This window comes from Nesoenas mayeri (assembly GCF_963082525.1).
Source record: "Nesoenas mayeri genome assembly, chromosome: 2".
Classification (NCBI taxonomy): Eukaryota; Metazoa; Chordata; class Aves; order Columbiformes; family Columbidae; genus Nesoenas; species Nesoenas mayeri.
In genome coordinates this window covers 47,205,929-47,226,036 of record NC_137543.1, presented here as the reverse complement: position 1 = coordinate 47,226,036, position 20,108 = coordinate 47,205,929, and positions in this window count along the sequence as shown.

Sequence of the window (20,108 nt, the reverse complement as noted above, 5' to 3'; positions counted from 1 at the left end):
TTAACCAGTCCTTCTTGCAGCACCTTTCTCCTTCTGTCAATATTTGTGATGCCATTATATTTTTCTTCAGTCAGTCTCACTCTGCAAAACACTGTCACTGGCCAATGTAAATCACAGAAGTTTAATTTGTGTATCCAATGATGTATCCAAGTCTGTGCTATGCTGAATATTTTATGGGTTTGCAAGATTATGTAATGGTGTCTCAGAGACATAGCCTGATTAGTAATGATGCTTAAATTGCCTCAAATGTCAATGTTTTTAGTTTTAAAGCACTTAAAATAGGAACCTTAGTCTTGTAAGCCATCATTCACTCCAAAGGAGCACCAGTTTTATTCCTTCCATGTATAACAAATGTGGGTTTAAAATCATACAAACTTGACTACTAACTTTTGTTTTGAAAATGGATTAATAGACCTGGAAATGAACAATAACAACTGAAAAGCAGATTACAATGAATTTAAGGTAATACAGGATAACAGTGATATATTTTCAGCTATTAAATAGCCAGATAGAACTATTGAATTCTTTTTGTAAAAGCCAAAGAGTGCCAGGAATTTAATAAGCACTTAGGATCTGTGTGACATTCAAAAGGCTGACACATTCAAGCAAACCTTTGTCCCCATTGTTTCAAGTTGGACTAAATGGTGATAAAATGATCAGTCCAGAGTTGACTTTCATAATATAAGGCTATAAAGGACCTTCACAGGGTCACGGAGTCCGCCTCCTTGTTGTTGTAAGCAAAACGTCAGAGATGTCCTTTTCCCAAAGTTATCAAGTAGCCATCTCCTAATAATTAGATGTGTTGTTCTCCGTCCTTCAATTATAACCTCGGTGACACTGCAGAAAACTGATCCCTTCTTTGTTCATATTGTTTTAATTCATGGAAAAGTAGTACACCTTTGGGTGGAACACACACAGGTTCCTCTCCTTCAATTATTGTAATAAATGTCTCCTATTATTTAATATAAGATAAGTGTCTAACACAAGACCAGAGGATTTCTGCTATAATTCGTGGGAATGGTGTATGCTCAGCAATTAGAATATTTTTGTAATATAGCTCTGCAAAGAAATACAAACAAGAAGACAAAAGAATTATTTTTTATTCTAAATAATAAATATTTTCTTCAAAAATCACTAAAGCTTTTTAAAAGACAAAGCCAGAAAAATGTCCTTCATCTCATGTATAAAATAGTCATCTTTCGAGGGAGACTGTCTTTCCAGGTGAGAGGAAGGTGTTGCTCTGAGGCACTCTGTCACACAGATAGGCATGACAGTTCTTAAATAACTTCAGTCCTACTAGGCTAACATTAGGAAAAAAGCAAGATTTAAGGCATATGACCAGTTTTTGTTTGTCTATATGATTATCCTCTAAAACTGTGTTTCTGACTGCGAGGGCAAATAGAAGTTTGAATGTAAGAAAACAGAAATTCATAAGAAAACAAATGTTTCTGATTTCAATGAGGCTGTTTTGGTAAGCCTGTTATATCCTTAGGACATGTCTGGCCTGGTGTAGCAAACTTGCAGACTTCAACTATGTGACAGGAATGACATAAAGCCTGAATAACTGTGTGGTGCCTCAAAGTGACCAGAGGGGGACAGAGGCAAAGATCTACTTCTAAATTAGAAATTCAAATATTTGGCTTGTCTTTCAATCACTAGCACTTTGGTTTGAATTTCTCTCTTCCTTTTCTCTTTACTCAATCTTAGCTGAATCTGAGAGTGAGAAGTTTAAGCCCCAGTATTAGCTTTTTATAAAATCAGCCACATTTATTACTTATTTCAAACTTTCAGGCAGGTTTGGTCACCTATTTCCCTACTTTCCAAAGTCTTCATCTGAATCATTCTTGCTGTTTTCCTTTCCCTGAGCATCATTCTATGGCTCCCTTTTCCATAGCATGGTAAACTCAGGCTCCTTGAGTGCTAATATGACTTACCCATCCATTTGAAAATTTAGTTCCCTTCACCCCACTTCCACACATGTCCTCTCTTTCACTTAGTCATCTGTCTCCTAGTTGATCACTTCATCTCTTCATGCAACCTCTTACTGGAAAGATCTCTTACTTTTTTCCATCAAACTTATGCAGAAAGCAGAGCACTTCTTTGACTTCAGATGATCCTTTCACCTTCACTTTTCCCCCTATCCCAAAAGTCAATAATTTCTCATAACATAGTGCTTTCACTGGTCACTGTCTTGTGACATTTTTAGAACAATAAAACATCCTTCTTGATTGAAAAAAAAGAGCCTTTGTTGTTATGACTATTGGCAGGAGATTTTTTTTATGAGCAACATAATTAACACAAAATAGGAGTTCACTTCGTTGCTGGAGTTTATTTTGATGACAGCAGTTTTTTCTCCTTGACAGTTTGAGGCAGTGTGCTATATTCCTGTACATTGTTTCATTTCCTTCATTTTTGACATGATGAAAGACCACAGAAAACACTGAGATCATATAAAAAAAAATATTTTATTAGAAAATATTATTTATTAGATTTTTTGTTTTTAAACATTCCTTTTTCCCAGAGAGCAGCATATCACCATCAGGGAGAACTGTGCACTAATCAATCACACTGTGCTGATTATAAAGTATCATTGGTGAGACTAAAACAAAGGTTATTTTCTGAGCTGCACAGACAGTCTAAGATTAAAATCAGAAAGTAAAACTATTGTTGGATACATGTATTAATAGCAAAGCAAATGACCTATATCTCAGAGATTCTTTAAGGCATTTTTGGTTTTTTATGCCATCATGGGAGCTGCTGGTGTACAAGTGCATGTAAGCTGAAGTAGGTTACAACCTTCAAAATAAAGATACTCAGAAGCTAGCTGTTACTTTCTGATTCTCTTTCTCGTTAATTTATGTAATTCTATTGCAAATGGGTTTCTTTATGATTTATGCTTTATGTTTTCTTTACAGTTGAATAGTATGGACAAACCACTAGGAAAGAAAAGTTGTGTTAGGGGAGTGACTCTGTACCAAAGTGTGGTTTCTTTGGTCATTGAACAGTCCTTCGCCTCCAGCGCCTCCCCAGGGGCTTGATACATGGTCTTGTCCCACTTATTGCCCTCTGGAGCAGTCAGGAGTCTCTAATTAGTCCAGTCAGATTTCTTTGATATTTCCTAGTGGGTCATTCTAGATCCCATGCTATGTGGCCCTACAACAGAAGTGCCAGGAAAGGAACTGTTGGTTGCGCAGCAAAGTGTTGGAAAGCCCAACCAACACCTAGTTTCATGTACTCCATTACTGTTGAATGGATGTCCTTGTCTGTTTGCTACTCTTGATTCTTAGTCACTTTAACTGGCAGAAATATTTCCTTCTTCCTCAAAGAAAGTAAGAAGCAAAGGAGGCATCAGCCCTTTGCTTTCGTTTATGCACAAGCGTCATAACTTTCTCATTGACACCTGTGTATTTTGCTAGCTGGATTCACATGTCCTTTACAAACCTGCTCACTGTGGCAGTGAGCCCACACCAAAAACCCACTAACATTACTCAGAAAACGTCCACATTGTCTGTCCCCTTTTCCATCCCAAACCTCCTGAAAAAAAAAAAAAATGAAATCGTCAGATCATAAAGATGACATCAACTATGACTTTAAAACTACTATTGATTTTGCAGCCTGTCTGAGCACTCCAGTTTTTGGTTTACAAGTGAAGGGTTTTTTCACCTGCCAGATAAGCAAAGGAGATCCACCAGAACCAAATACATATATTTTTTCATACAGTGTTTCATTGAGGTCTGTCAATGGTATACCCAAATTTTGAATTTTTTATCATAAAATTGTCAAGTAAAACACATATTTAACTATCATAGTTTATGATTCAGACCCTGCTCAACTACAGAGCATATTTCACCAGATTTTCAAGCAGCCTTAAAATGTAAAAGATGTACACACAAAAATTTACAATGCTACCTGTATTACAGGTCAAAATATTCACCCTGTAAATGTCTGCCTTCCCAGACCTTATTACATATTTTATACATTCCCTTTCACTTTTAAATAGATAAGTGTGTGATTATAAGCACATAAGTGATTATGTTTTTTAAAAATATATTTTAGCACTTAATTTTATTGATAGGGAAAGATAATCCTGTAATGTATTCTCATAGAAATGTTAAAATCTCTTAAATGTTTTATACCATAATGGAAGACTTGGTAAAAATATAAGTGTACATTTAGGCTACAAATATTTGGACTAGTATTTTATGTTTTCTTTCATTTTTAAATGTAGACTATACTGTATTAATTCCTATTATATTTATATTGTGACAGATCTCCTGCAATGTTTTTTCGGTACTAATCTTGAAACACAAGCTTACAGTTACTGGATATGTACCCAAAAAGTACAAATGCACTAAATAAATATTCAGGATGGTCAGTTAGTAGACAAAGAACATGAGAATAACAGTTCTAGATCAGACCAAGATAATAGATAACACAGGATAACAAATTAAAAATTATAAAAACGGGGCAAGTGAGTACTGGTACTTCTCCCAAACATTGCAACAGACTGGTTATTTGCAAGTTGGGGAGTTCATGAGCACTAGGTATTCTGTGTATTCTATAGATTTTCCTTCCATTAACTTCTCCAGTTTGTCCTTCAACCTGTGCAAACTTTAACTTTCACAAAACCCTTTAGCAAGCAGTGCTTGGATTTAATATATGCTGCATGAAAACAAAACAAAACAAAACAAAACAAAAAACAAAACAAAACATAACACAAACAACACAACCTTTTGTTTGTTTTGAACCAATCACCTATAGGTTCACTTGATGTCATTACTTCTGCTATTAGGAGACACAATGAAGAACTGATGCCTATTCACCCTTCCCACACCACTCCCCATTTTCTATGACTTTGTCACATATCCCCTCAACTGTCTGTTTTCCAAGTTGAAGTCTTCCAGCCTGTGTAATTGTTCCTCCCATGGAAGTCATTCATACCTTTGATCATCTTTATTGTTCTTCTCTAGATCTGTCACAGCTCTTCCATATCTTTTTCTAGAGGTGGGAAAATCAGGACTGCACAGAACTTTCATTATGTAGGGACAAAGCAGTACCCTGATAATCAGAATAAATATTTCTTGAATAATTTTAGTGTTTACATTTATTAAAACATTTAATTCTCTCAATTTCCTATTACAAGTCAGGATTTGAAATTCAAAATTGACTAATGAATACTACTTTTGCCATAGCAAATTCAAGTTTATTTTTATGTGATGCAGCTCCAGGCAAGCATAAGTTTGCAAGCTGAGTTTGACTATGCTGAAACCAGACAACATAGATCCAGTTCTACCTTTGAATGTTTAGATAATAATGAGTCATGCTAATAGAGACTGTCTAGAACAATTCAACTCCAACTCACTGAAGAATTTATTATAAAATATATTAAACAGAGGCATAGTCACAAGTGAGTCATAGATGTTAATAGACCAGACTAGTCCAACGTACTAACAAGCAATGGAAACGAAATGTATCTTCCTAAAGGTGTCCATGCTCTGGTGATAGCCCAGATAGGACCACTTGTCATATGGTATAAAAGAGCAAGGCAAAATAGCTCACCCTGGAATAGGACACTAGCCCTGTTCCTTTCCCGTATTCAAAAAATTATTCAGTGGAATTTCATCCCAGACATCTAACAGGTCATTTATGAATGTAGACAGGAGATAAACTAGCTCACAGCAGCTCATTCTGTGTTTTTTATTGAACTTGCTATAATTCTTTTAGAACTGCAACTTACAGGCATAATTTATCCCTTTTTTTGTTGTTGCTGGGATTTTTTTTGTTCTTCAATTATAATTCTGTTTCAGGTGTGTGGGGTTTTTTTGGTTTTTTTGGTTTTTTGTTTTTTAATTTAAGGAACAGAGGTTTCTCCTGTAAGTTTCAATATTCTTTTAAAATCAAATATTTCATCAGGTTATTTTAAAGATGATATTTTAATCAATTTAATCAATTCATTCCTGATCATAGCATTACCTATTCAGCAGTACAGAGAAGTTTCAACAGATAGACATGTCTTTCTTGAATTAAATGAATTTCTGCTTATATTTTACTTCAGGTATTATTGTGTTTCTTTGGTGTCTTAGTGGATTGTTTTGCAAAAGAAAAGACATGCAAGTATTATTTTACTATTTTCCCTTAATTATACATAAATTGTATTTCCATAACAAGCTTAAAAATTATTTCAGGGAGTCCAAAGGGAATACGTATTTTAATAAGCATTCATTTATTTCTATACATTACTTAGAAAGTGAAAGCAATGAGAAAAAATGTTGTCAATCCAAATTTATGTCTGAAAATTTGAATAACACAATGTAAAGATGCTTGAGGTTCACATTTCCCATCATATGAATAATCTGGAGTATTTATGTCTTATTACACTGCTGTGACAGCTAAAATATTTCTCTCAGCCTTTGCATTCATCAAGGAATAAATTAATCAAACAATACAACAAAAGCTTGAATTTTCTTAGTTTGAACCTGTGAAATAACCAGACACAACATTCTCAGTAAAAGATACCATATCCTGTGCCTAAGAAAATGTCACCAAAATGGCACATTTATTCAAAAATATCTAACATCAACTAACAAGTTTTCTCTGAATAGAAGTTTAATGAAAAATTACCAAGACTCTTGAAATCACTCTGAAACTCCAGAATACATTGTCACTTGCAATTTTTAAATGTGTAATGGAGATTTATACATCTCCCATGAAGTAGTTTCTTTCTTGCTGAACAGGTTTGAGTTGCCATGAGTACTCCACCCATGCATGTATGAAAGATCAGCAATGAAAAGAATGGTTGGAAAATATCAGCTAGGAATGAATTAGTAAGTGTATGTCATACAAGTCTATTTTGCTTTGGAAGAAAACAATGGAAAATACTCTGTGCTGAATCCGCAAAAAAATACTGATTTTTTCCCATGCACTTTGAGGATGGGATTGGTGGTGTACAAGGTTCAGTAGTCACATTATACTCCTCTCCTCTCAGGCATGTCTGGCCTTCCAAGACAGACATAAATTTGGGTAAATGGACTCAGGGTTACATTTACTTCCCAAGTCGCATAGAAGTTGCATCTGTTTAGAGGAATGTAAATAACATGGCAGCAAGAGGAGCTGCTGAATGTGTTGCAAGCAGATTTTACATGATGCAGGAATCATGCTGGACAAGCCTGTGATAAGACAGGACCTATGCAGAGGGTTGTTCCTGGGGAAGAGCTGATAACAGTTGCCAGCTGCATGTGACACATGAGGTCAAAAAAGAGAGATGTTGCCTCGACATGTGGCTAAACCTGAGACATCACCATGAGGGGACAGGCCAAGAGGGGAGCAGAAGGGTGAGCGAGCCTTTACTCAGCACATGTGACTTGACAGGTCTGGACAGGCTATTAGACGAAACCTTCAAAACTGTAACTTCCTTGTTAATGAATGAACAAGTGATAATGAATGTATGGGAGGTAACATGTTGAAATCACCTATCTTTTCCTTGCAATCAGTTTGCTGCAGTCTGACCCAGGAAAGGGCTAACCACAGTCCAGTTTTATTTAGTGAATAACTAGACATTATCTCTTGAAGTTACCCAGCTGTGTAGAGTGTGACAGCCATGAGGATATTTGCAATTAAATACGTAGCACAGAAGCACAGTGATAATTATATATATGCTGATATTGCGCATAGAGCCCGATGTCAAAGTTATGTTTCACATAGTCCAGCTATGATCATCCAATAGCAGGAATGAGTGGTGCCAACAACTTAACAGAAGAATATAATAGATGAGCTGTAGTGGAGTAACAAAAAAGCTTCTTTAAAGGTCTGTAGCCTGCAGTATAGCCCTTCCCCCTCCTCCCCCCTCATTTACAGATCCCTGTTCTGTGTCACAACTGAGGTGACAGCACTGCGATGTCTACTGGAAGTAAACAAGAGCTGATTAGGCCTTTGAACTGTTATACTCCATGAAGCTGGCTTGTGGGAAATCGATATTTTTATCAAGAGGTAATGATTTAAAGATGCCTTTTACTTATGAAATTTAAATGCTGCTCCATAAAATACTTAACTTTATTGTGCCATTTTTGTTTTCCTGTAGCTATTACACCAATGATTGATGACCACCCATCTTACTCTGCTATTACTTCCTCAAGAAGGGATCATTTTAGGTAACAGCAAAGATTCCTATAGTCAGCAATCACAGCAATTCATATGAAAGTAAATAGAAGACCTTTTCTGCCTTCTGACTGATATAGCTAGTGCACAATCTGTAATAAAGCTTTTAGTCAAATGAGGCTCAACTAGACCTCTCATTAGAAAGGAGCACTTGACGAGTGAAGTGTATTTGCTCTTTCTTTACTTTGTGATCTGTGTTGTTTAAACCCTTGAGACTCCATGGGCCGTGAGCCCTCTGCTCTGTTCTTTTACTCATAATCTCCATGAAAGCTCTTCCCACCTCAGGACATGCTCCATCGTTGAAGAGCTCTGGCCAGCATGACACTGGGACTTGACTCTGGAGCACTGCAGCCAGTGTGGCTTCAGCTACTGACTTCAGCAGGGTTAGGAACAGTCCCTAACTACCAGAAGTATGTTCATGTAACATAGGTTGTGTAACAGGTGCTGATGTCGAGTTTAAGCTGTTTCACCAGCAATAGACCACACAGTCCTTAAGTTCAATGCTGAATCTTCCTGTAGCATGTAGGGACAAAGCTTTAAAATCTTGTGTGAGGATCCTGAAGAACCACGGAGCAACCTAAACTGACTACTCAGCAGTATTCAGGAGTGATCTTAGCAGTTAATCCATGGCTGTACAGAAGATTAAGAAGCCATCTATTTGCTCTTTGCATCTCCTGATCAAGTTAGATGTTTAAATCAGTCCTTTCTCATAAAGGGTAGGAAGATAGAGTTTAATCCAGGCATCTGTAGTACTCAGGCTGTAGTACTTAGTCCATTTATGAGGCATATGTATTTAAATTCATCTTTGGCCTCATTTCTGCACTATTTGTGGGAGTGCCCAAGGTTATTAGGTATTAACAGTCTGCAGAGAGATGGTTCCAGGAGACTGTTGGTTTTCCCACTAGGCTGGGAGTTGGGAGGCTTAGCTTTGAATCCCCGTTCCAAAGTATACAATGTAACATATTTAATGTTTACTGGTAAATTGAGACTACCCAGTCCTCCTCCAAATATGTGTTTTGTATGCAAAGAACTCTTGTATGGGGACCTCAGATAGGACCTCACAGAGCTGACTAAGGGTTTCTCAGGGCTGGGTCTTGTCCTAATAACTTGCTTTTCCATATCTAGCCTAGCTTTCCTCAAATCCCAGTGACAATTGTGGTGGTTTAAACAGCTTTTCATCACATATACTGTTAGATTTGAAAGGCTGTAGACTGAATACTTTAAAAATATTGACTTATACATGATCATTTGTTTTTACTAAGTGATCTCCAGCACCCTGCAGCTATCAAGGCTCTTGTGCTCTTGCTGCTGCTGCTTCACAAATTGCTGGATAAACAGAGACATCAGCAGGAGTGCTGAACTATGGTGTGGCTAAACAATTTGGAGAAAAGAAAGCAATAGTACAGCTATGCTGTTTCTTCTGTTCAGGTTAGTGCATTGGGACTGGTGGAAGGCAATGAACAAGATAAGAGAAAGGAAAGGACAATGACAACAATAAATATGTGCTCTTGTTGTTTTGCTAACTATCACACAGCTCAGCATGGCCCAGCACTTTGTAGATATTTGAAATCTCTGAATCTTCTCTTGTTTTCTATTCCATCATGTCTTTGCAGGCACGTAGATCTGTCCCTAGAGGAAAGACTGCACTGATTACAGCCTATGTGTCAGCTGAGACACCATCCAGGACTTCAGAAATTACTGTCTGAACCCTAGGGAGCTTTCATTGGAGAGAAGATTCTTCCATTGTGTCCTTCCCATACCTTCGGGAGAACTCAGACCTGACCTTAGCAATTCATATAAACAGGACACATGGAAATACATGCCTTTTTAACCTTTTGCCCTGCAGTGCATGATGTAATGAACGCTGTGAGAAGGATGGATTTGTCTACGTTGAAACTGGGAACTGACCCTGAAGGGCAGGTTTCACTTGGGCCAAGCCACATGAACTACCTTTCCCTGTCTCTATCTTATTGAAAAAGCAGTCTCATCTTCTCAGCTTTTCTCCTTATGGAAAATAGAAATAGAATGTGTAGAAGGGAAGAGAGTGAAGAAATCTGGGAGAGAAATTGATGGATTGCTGAGGGTGGATTTCCTGTGATTTAGGTGTGTCCTTGCAATGATTTCTATGAGCCCTGCAGGATACAGCTGAGCAAGGACAACAGACACTAAAATTCATTGGTGCTTCTAAGCTTAAACTGTATGGTTATCAGAGTGAGAGGGAGGAAAAAAAGCTAATGCTTTTTAATAATACAGATATATATAACAAGTCTCTACTAGGGAATTTATCGGAAGGGTCAGTAAAACTTTTTTTTTTTGGTCATATGAAAGGTGGGATTTCATAGTCCTTAGGAAGAATTTATTTTCTGCTGTCTTTCTGTCTATTGATCAATTATTTATCAATTATTTTCAAATATCTACAAATGTTTAGTACTATTTAGTATGTTTTTTTTGGTCAGTTTTCATTCAGCTGAATCTGGAAACAGTATGCTCAGTATTAATGCTTTTAGATAAAGAAAGTTTCATCCTAGATACACTAACAAGTTACTTAGAGCTACAGCCAGAAAAGGATGTAGGGAAATAATTGATACTGTAGGTATATACGCAGGATCTCCAAAGCCTCCGTCACTTGCTGTCTCCTCTGGCAGCAGCTGCATTCCTCCATCATTACATTACCTCCACTAAAGACCCATCGGCACCGAGAAGTCTGACACGAGGACTGTCCGTAATGCCACTGAGCTTTTGTCATACCTGTGCCTCCCCATTTGCCAAACTGGGAATGTGGATCCAAGGGCGGCTTTAGGCTTAGACAGAACAGGAAACTGTCTGGGTCATTTGGCTGGCAAGTAATCACAGCTCTGGTGGAGGCACTACTGCCAGCAGCTGCTTTGCGTGGGCATCCCAGAAGGGCATCAGCTTTTCCAGCAGTTGGTATGGCTCGATAGGCTAATCCTTGCCTTTTGCTTGGAACATTTCATATTGCTGCTCCAGCTGACAGGAGAAGAGCTCAAAAGGAGAGCAATCACTTCTATTTTTCCTCCAGGAGCCATTAAGCTTTAACTGTGGGAAAGAGAGAGAAGACTCCAATAACATATATTAGTCACGGGTATATCAGAAACATCAAGAAGTCAAAAAACTCAGTCTTTATAGGGAAATATCAGATAGCAATTAACAGCCAGTTAAAAAATCATGTGACATTAATGGAAAGTGTCGTCGATGAGCAAAAGGCCTGTAAAGGAATGGTAAGAAGAACTGCAGAAGAGACTTTGCAACTAACTCAGTGGATGAAGAATATAGTAGGAAACTGTTTTCATTGTGTGGTAGGATCTTTGTATATTGTTAATCAAACAGGAGGACAAGAGTCTGGTAATGTTCACCATGACTTGGTAGAGAAGATGGAACAGATAGAAATATGAGTTGATGTATAAGAGACAACAAACAGTGCCCTGAGCATGCAACTGAGATGACAAAAGAAAGAGACCAGCTAGATGATTTCAGTGGATTTCGAGCTCATTGTCACATGGAAAGAAGGCTGGGGGTAATATTGAGATCAAAGGCCTTTTGATTATTACTAGTGTTGAATAAAATTTGTCCTTCACAGAAAGTCTGGGGGGAGGTAAGTTGGAAAGCAACCAATGTCTCATGTTTGCAGACCAAGGAATACATTGCCAGAAATAATCTTTGTTTTTAATTTCTCATAAATCTTAACAGTAGAAAAGTCAGACTCTACATACTTAGTACCAAATGATTTACCTTATATCATAGAGACTATATTGTACATTTTTTACTTGCAATATTCTACATATAATGAAAGAAAAAGTTTTCACGTGTTCTAAATGTCTAGTGTTAAATATGTTTGTCCTCCATACCCATTTCTTCTTTGTGCTTCAAATAAATATAACTCTGAACAAATAATGTTGCTTTAGAATAAGCAAGTGTGGTCATTAAAAAAAACTAAATAATACTACTATTTTTTTAGCAAAAATACTTATTCTAGAATTACTGAGCTATTTAATTTTGAATAATAGAACATTTGTCTTTTTTTTCACCTCTTTTATGGACAATAAATATATCTGAATGCATGTACATGTATAAATGTTTAGAAGGACATATTACAAAACTAACTGGAGGTAAAAAAATCACATTGCAAGCAAAAAAAAAGTGGAAAAAACAAAAAGAATTTTGATATTAATATGGTGACATAAGTATAATAAAGGTTCTTCTAATAGAGAATGAACTTTTATATTTTCTTACATGGAAATGTGGTAGTAGGATGGATTCAAGCAACACTTAAAATATGAAGTGAGAACTCACTATACTTATTAAAAATTAAAATAAAATATTAAAATAAGTTAAATTAAAATGAATAGTTGAGGTTGTTATGTTAAATAAGTTATGTCACTGACTTACAGATAATAGTCAAATTTTCAATTAAGTCTCCTTGGGCCAGTCTGCTTGATAGTGAAAACTGCATATGCCTATGAATGTATTTATGTGAAAACAATGTGTCTGTCCCAATATTATCTTTAAATGGAGCAAGAGCAATTATTTTCATTCCACATAGCTGATTTTTATACTTTTTTGGTTCCCTTCACTGCTGCTGCTTTCAATGTGAAATCAGTTTGGAAGATTGCTGTGTGCCCACCGGTGAAATGTTTACTTCAGGTGTTTCTCTGGGGAGAGCATACTTTTTAGTATTTTTCTGGTGTCTTTATGGTTACTAATTGCTGATAATACAGCAGCACACCCTCTAAAATGTCTCTTCCTATTTAATGTTTTGCATTTGTTTAACAGGCTAAGTTTGCTAATTTTTCCCAGCAACTATATTTCTTAAAAGGCTTTGAAGCATATGGAACAGTTTTCTAGCTCCTGTTTGAAGGCACATAAACACTCAAAACATTCAGTGCTTTTGCATGGTCAAGGTTGTACATCTTTATGAGATGACCTTGTTATTTCTGTTCTTTCCATGGCTTATTTGAGTTTTCTGGTGATTTACAGGCAAACTGAAAGACCAGTGCCATGTCTCTTGTTTTGGACCCTATCTGCCCAGCTTGTGTGATCACAGTGACACCATCACTGCCATAGGAGTAGCTATAGGATCGTGGGAACACATGAGCTTTTCCACCACATTAAGGTCAAACACTTGCTAAATATTTGTGTTTTCTTCTTTTGAGAGAGTTTTGTTGTTGCTTCAAATATTAGTAAGTTACTTTTGAACAGCTTACTATTAAAGCTCATGGGTAGATCACAGGAAAGTCACTAACTCATAGGTATTTATGCAATAAATGTGTATGTAGGAGGGCAGATAGGCATAGAATAGCGTAAGCAAATGAAATGGTGTGCAAACACAGTGAGATGCATGCATAACACAGTGGATTTTATTGGAAAAGAGGCAGAGGGCCCAGTGGGGATAAACATCAAGCAACACTGTATGTTTTCTCACTTGTGTGTTCCTGGACCACAGATGAGTTATCACTAGATCAGGTTCATTTGTTTCATTTTTATGGCCAAGCAGACAAAATAAAGAGGGAAAACGTTTTGAACAACAACAACAACAAAAGTATGGTTAAAAATGCCATGTTAGTGTGTTGTTCATGAAACTAGAGTGAAAACAGTCCTGAAGACAGACACTACTGGATCTACTGCACATAGTCACACTGATAATTGTTATACTAATTGATGGACAGCCATTAAACTCAATATGAGGTTACTTACTGTTTTGTGGCTGTTTATTCATGAATAGCATCCTTCTCCTGAAACTTCCTTGACACATTTCACAGGGCAGGAATGTCTGCAGTCATTTCTACAGGGAGGGAAACTAAGGTACAGAGCTTTGAAATGGCTTGTCCAAGGATGTAGACTCTGCTGGAAGGGCTCAGAAAAAGATTCAGATGAGCTGAGTCCTACTACAACCCTCAATCTTTGGCTGATTTGTCTTTCTTCAAATATTGGATCAAGATTAACTCAAGCCGAATGATTTGACAGTGTTTGATGTTGCAGTCGTCATTAAAGATTGTTTTTTTGAGAGTGCCACAGAGAGAAGCCCCACCGTGGATCTTACCGAGGAACTGGAGCATTAGCTGGGTTACTGAGGAAAGTATTTTAAAAAGTAGCATCAAGGAAATAGTGATGTGGTTTTATAGTCAGCATCCCTTTCATGTCTTACTTCTCCAGGGACAGTCAGGCATGTCCCTTTTGTGGTTGTATTGCAGTTCAATTGTTGGGGTTGCTCTACCAAAAGACTGACAGCAAAGTCATGTTCTGTGGCAGTTGCTGTGTGCCCAAAAGCCCTGGTAAAGGGAAAAAGCAAAGGAGTTGTTGCTGCTGGGGCAGCTTGCCCTTGGGCCCAGTTGCACATTGGGTCCTGCCTTGTCTGATGATGGGGTAAAGTGGCTTGCAGGAAAACACCACACTCTCCATCAGGAGCTAGTCAGAGCAGCCTGATCCTTCACTTCTGTCACATGTGTGTTCAAGGCAGTGTGGGTTTTGCATGGTTTGCAGGGCCGAGAAAACTGTCTAATAGAGCTTCAGTCCCTTCTGAGCATTGGAGTAACCTCTGGTGAGAGAGCCAAATGGGAAAGAAAAGCTTGATGTTCAGGATCCCGCTTCAGGGTGTAACAACTGCACTCAAACCATGGACAGTAACAGGGAAAGTACTTTCTTTTATTTCTTCTATCTCCCAGTCCAACCTCAATGAAGGAGGAAGGAGAGGGTAAAAAATTTTAATTATCTGGGGTTATGACCCCAACCCTAAAACTTAGTGTCCATAAACAACCTTGCATAGTCCAAGGAACAAATCTTGAATTAACCGATTTATTTTACACAAAGCCTATTTTTACATTTATTAAACATGAATCTGCTTGAGATATATGAAATTGTATACACAACCAGGAAACTTGTAGCTAAACAATGCAACATGAATAATATTACAGGGAAGTCTGTACCGTGCAAAGGAGAAGAATTCCCTGGACTAGTACTGAGCTAGCACTGTTAACTGCATCAGCGGCACTTTGCATTCCAATTAATTAATTGAAAAGCTGCTATGTCATTTTAAAACCTTACCTTGTATTTCTTCATGGTGCTATTGTGTGTCTAAGAACACATATACTAGCTCAGGTATCAATACACACACTGTAAGATGGAGTCTGTAATGTAATGACTATGTGGTTTCACAGTCTGACCCACAAATACAAAGACAGAATCCATAAAATATATAAATAACAGTTACCTTAGTCTTCTAGCTAAGTGTGAATAATAAGGCTGTGTGTGCATACATTATTCTCTTCCTCTGTTGAAATGTGACCTTTGATCATTGGTAACTACTCCCACATGAACAGCACAATGCAAATATATCATGGAGGATGGTGTAAAGTTCTTCCCTCCTATTGCTTTGATGCCTCTAAAGCCCCTTATTTGCCTGCACAAATGTTTTTTTTCATGTTTCATGTATTTGCTCTGGCATGTGCTCTGCATATTTTCAATAGCAATTTGGCTCCTTGTCCTTATGCTTTAGCAAGGATATTCAGAGCTTATTTAGGGCATGCAAACAGGTGTAAAACAACTAATCTCACAACATTTTATACCAAATTGCTATGCATAGTCCTAGGGGGTCCACTGGGCTCCTCAGTGTCTGCTCAGCTGAGCAGACCTCAGGATCTTACTGTGTTCACCTGCTCAGCACAAAGTCCTGCCTGCAGCAGACTTAAGGATTTGAGTTTGCCCAAACCCACTAGATTAAGCTGCACCCAGTTCCTGGATTCTTGTTCTTTCTCACAACCTCAGTCTCAAAAGCTTTCAAGCTGTATAGCTCATCTTTCCAAGGACAAACTTGATCTGAGTCACACAAGTATATTTTTGGCAAGGGTTCAAAACCTCATCAATCTTTTCCAAGTGCAAGAAAGAGCTACATATCCAGACAAAAGAACAGCCAGCTGCATGTGCTTTCCTGCCTTAGCTGATTGCTGGGTAGTCACTTAGGTCCAAGAACCCAGGAGATATGAAAACACTTCCCTCTGTCTCTGTTACAAACTTTTTCCCAAAACACAGAGCCCACTGTCATGCCAGCAGCAGACACGATGATCTCTCTCACCCTCAGCTACCCATAAGACACCATCAATATAATAATTGTCAGTTCCCTTTACAATCACACTCTAGCATCAGTCTTGTTAGAAACCTCCCCTAGGTAAATGAATTTATTTTCCTCCCATTTGATAGGATTCAAACTAGAGAAATGTGTGTATTCCACACAGAAGTCAAATCATTAAAGGCAGTTGTCTTTGGCTTCTTTCAAACAAAAACATTAGTAGAATATAAAGAAGAAAAATATCATTTCCCCTGAGGAGAAATATAGACAAAGGAGCCACACATGAACATGGCAGTCAAGTTACTTAATGTAACTTTTGGAAAACAATTAGAAATATACAACACTCAAATATGAGAAGAATGGGATCATTTTTTTTAAATTGTCAAATACATGAAATGCAAAAGATGTTTTAATTTTCATCTAATTAACTTACAGCACTGGAGGTGCTGTATCGGAAGCACATATTTACTTTAGTTCCAGTGGAAAAAAAGCATTATGTCAGTTTTGCTTAGAAAGACACTCCCTAATTTATCATGCCATAACCAAATTAAGCTTGAGAACTACTAATCGGTAGGTGCCTATTATACAGCAAAGCATTAGCCTTAGCATGTACAATGCCTTTGGCATTCAACAGGGCATATACTGGAAATAAGAATTCCTTTGTCATTTGGCCAGGGAAGCAATTATCTTCCTAGTTCATGATTTGTATAATAATCAGTTAAAATAAGGTGTGTCATCTGCAGAAGCTCGTGAAAAAAGTAATGTTCTGGTTCTTATTTAGCAGCTTTAACTTCTTAAAAACTTGCAAAGCTCCTGAAAACACAGAGTGCATATTCATGTAAGCCAGTTTCTCTTTCTACAGTGGTTCTTTTCCCTCCTCTCCCTTCCAAAATACACAACCTAAAAACTTGCAATTTCCAGTCACCATTATTCTTCAAAATTCATCACATTCTGATTTTTTGTCTCCAGTTTCATGTATGCACAGGTGAGCTACGCATGTTCACATGTTTATACCTGACATCAGCTTCTTGCTGCTATTTCCATACTAGTGTGACAAACTTTTCAGGTCCGATCTCTGAGACAGCCATGGCCAGTGAGCTCTAGCTCCCCTTCAGCTACCCTCAGGAGGCATTGTGTCCTGAAGAGAGCTCTCTGCTGCCTCTTCCTCTCCCTCCTTTCCCTTTTCCCAGAGGAAGAAGTGGTACATGTGCTGTGGACAACGCCAATAACAAAATGTGTCATCTTATTATGTCATTTTATATGCTGTTTATTTAGAGTTATTTACACTAAATAATGTATAAGCTATTATAAACACTACTTATTTAGTGTTTACTTAATTCCCCACCCATCTGAGCAGATTTACCAGGCATGCAATCTATGATGGTCTGCATGTATTTGAGCTCAAAGTCACATAGCTTATACCTAACTTCCTTGTGCTACAAGTGCTACAAATTAGAACAGCTTTTTCTATTGGGTAATTGCAAAAAAATGCTTCACTAATGGTATGACTTCAAGTGACAGAGACTACTCCATTCCAAGTCACTACTCCAGTGACTTGCTTTTACCAAAGGGAAAAGTACTGATATTTAATATAGAATAACTAATAGCCTGTGAGCAGGTTTCAGATCACCATCCGTTTTCTTCACAAGACTTTGCATTTTAACCATTGGGAATTGCAAGTGGTCACAAAATCCATATTAACAGCCCACATTATAACTAGGAGACTTCCTGATTGCTCTGGTTAGAACCATCTTAAACAAGTCTCACATCTCACACAAGACCCAAATTCAAGGATTTAAAGTATTTAAAGTTCTTATTTATTTCAAATAACATTATTTCTCCATCTATGCCAAGACTGTGTTTGGTAGGATAAACCCCCAGCGTGACGGATCAAGCCAGTCTCATTTATCTGTTCTTAAGATGCCAGGTAATTTTTACTTCCTCCTCCCAGCTGCTGTGACTTACAAAAGTTATTCTGATGACATAATGAAGAATTTTTTTGAACTTACTGTTTTCTGTAGGACTTCACGCAAAGTGTACTCTTACCAAAAACCCAGCTGTAACATAGTGAGGAGAGCATGTACATAAACACATCTGTAAAAATGGCAGGAAGATTAAGCTACTTACACTATTATTATTTGAATTGTCCTACATCTTATTGTTGAACTGAAAAAAAAATAAATAAAAAAAAACTTAAAGATACATTAGTCTTCTCTGAAAGTGACAGTAAAGGCCATCCAAATTGTAGTAATACAATCTTTTTCTAACATAGCTTATAGGTGGGAACTGAGGAAGAAATGAGTTCATCAGTACAAAGGAATGGATCTCTGTGGTCTTCTAACCTGATACCAATAGCCAAGATCAGACACAAACTGAACAAAGGGGAGAATCACACCTGGAATCAGAATTACCTGAAAAAGTGTTACTTCATTTATTATATCTTTATTTTTGCTCTGCTAAAAAGTCATAACAGCTTGTCATTGGTATCAAAAGTATTAAATGCATCAAAATTTCAACACAGATACCGTCTTCCTGAAAGGCTGAATCCTGTGAAGCCACAAAACACAGAAATGGTTCCATTTACCTATTCATGGGAGTTATAACCACCTAATAAAGTTAACTGACTAAAATATTGTTTTTAGAGAGGGAAAGAGGATATTTGCCTACCTACCTTAAAGAGGAAGTCAGTCTTTGGTGGCCTGTGGCCATACCAGAGTGTCCTGTCCAGTGACCCAGTCAGCCTCTCTCTATGCAGGGATGGCACTTAATTAGTGGATGCAATATTTTATGGCAGGTGTAGTACAGTGAACTAAACACAGCATTAAAGACTCAGCCTTCCTGATCTCAGTAAGACCTCACATAATCACTCACATATTTGTCTTTCCTCTAATAAAGTATCTGCATCTTCAATCATACATAATGACACCTTCCTTACAGAAGTATTTTATTGATTTGTTGATGTTTGTGACACTATTGGACGATGAAAACTTCTTCAGATGTCCCGTTGTGTGAAATTGTTACTCATTCCTGAGTCAGCTGGAAATTGTATTGTCTTCCAGGGTAATTTTTACTGAGTAAGAATCACAGCTTTTGTTGTTACATTCAAATATTCATGCAAATTGACTGTTTAGCTTACTCACCTCTTGAAAACTCTCTATGTGACAGATGCTGTTACTTTTCAGTACTATCAAGACACTTCTTACAGGTAGATATAGAAATACCAGGGCAGAAAGGAGAAAAAAAATAACATTTCAGATGAGGGTAGAGGCAGGCAGAACCAATAAACCCACAATGTCAACTGCTAGGAAAAAATAATTTGTTTAAATAGAATATTAGTAATTGTTTTAATAAATGGGCTGCTGCTACCAAGAAATAAGGTACTCTAAAGAGTTCATGCTTGCTCAAATAATTGAACAAGGCTTCTGAGTAGTTCAACTGTACCTTTAAAAAGAAATCTGGAAGAAAACGTTAAACAGAGCACTGCAGCAAGAAACAGGATTGTCTCTGCTTCTTTAGCTGTAACTTGATGCCCAGGACAGAGTTATTGTCTCTATAAAGTGCTGTTGTTTTTCTTTGCTAATCCCCCTTGTAGCTATGACAAGGACAGTTGATTGCAATAAATCTTTTGCTCTTTTTTTTGGAGACGGACTGGAGCAGTCCTGATTTAAGCTCATGATTCATAAGCAAATAAAGGTAGAGGTTGTCCTTAAAAAAGGTCTCTAAAAGTGATTTTTTGAAACTATGATGATAATTGATGCATTCTTAGATGAGTTATTTTGTTGCATGCAGTGCAATGTTTGACTTTTTTGGGTCATTTTCAGAATAAATGTTTTCAGTAGGTTTGCTTTTTATGAGGTTAAAAGTTTCAGCAGTC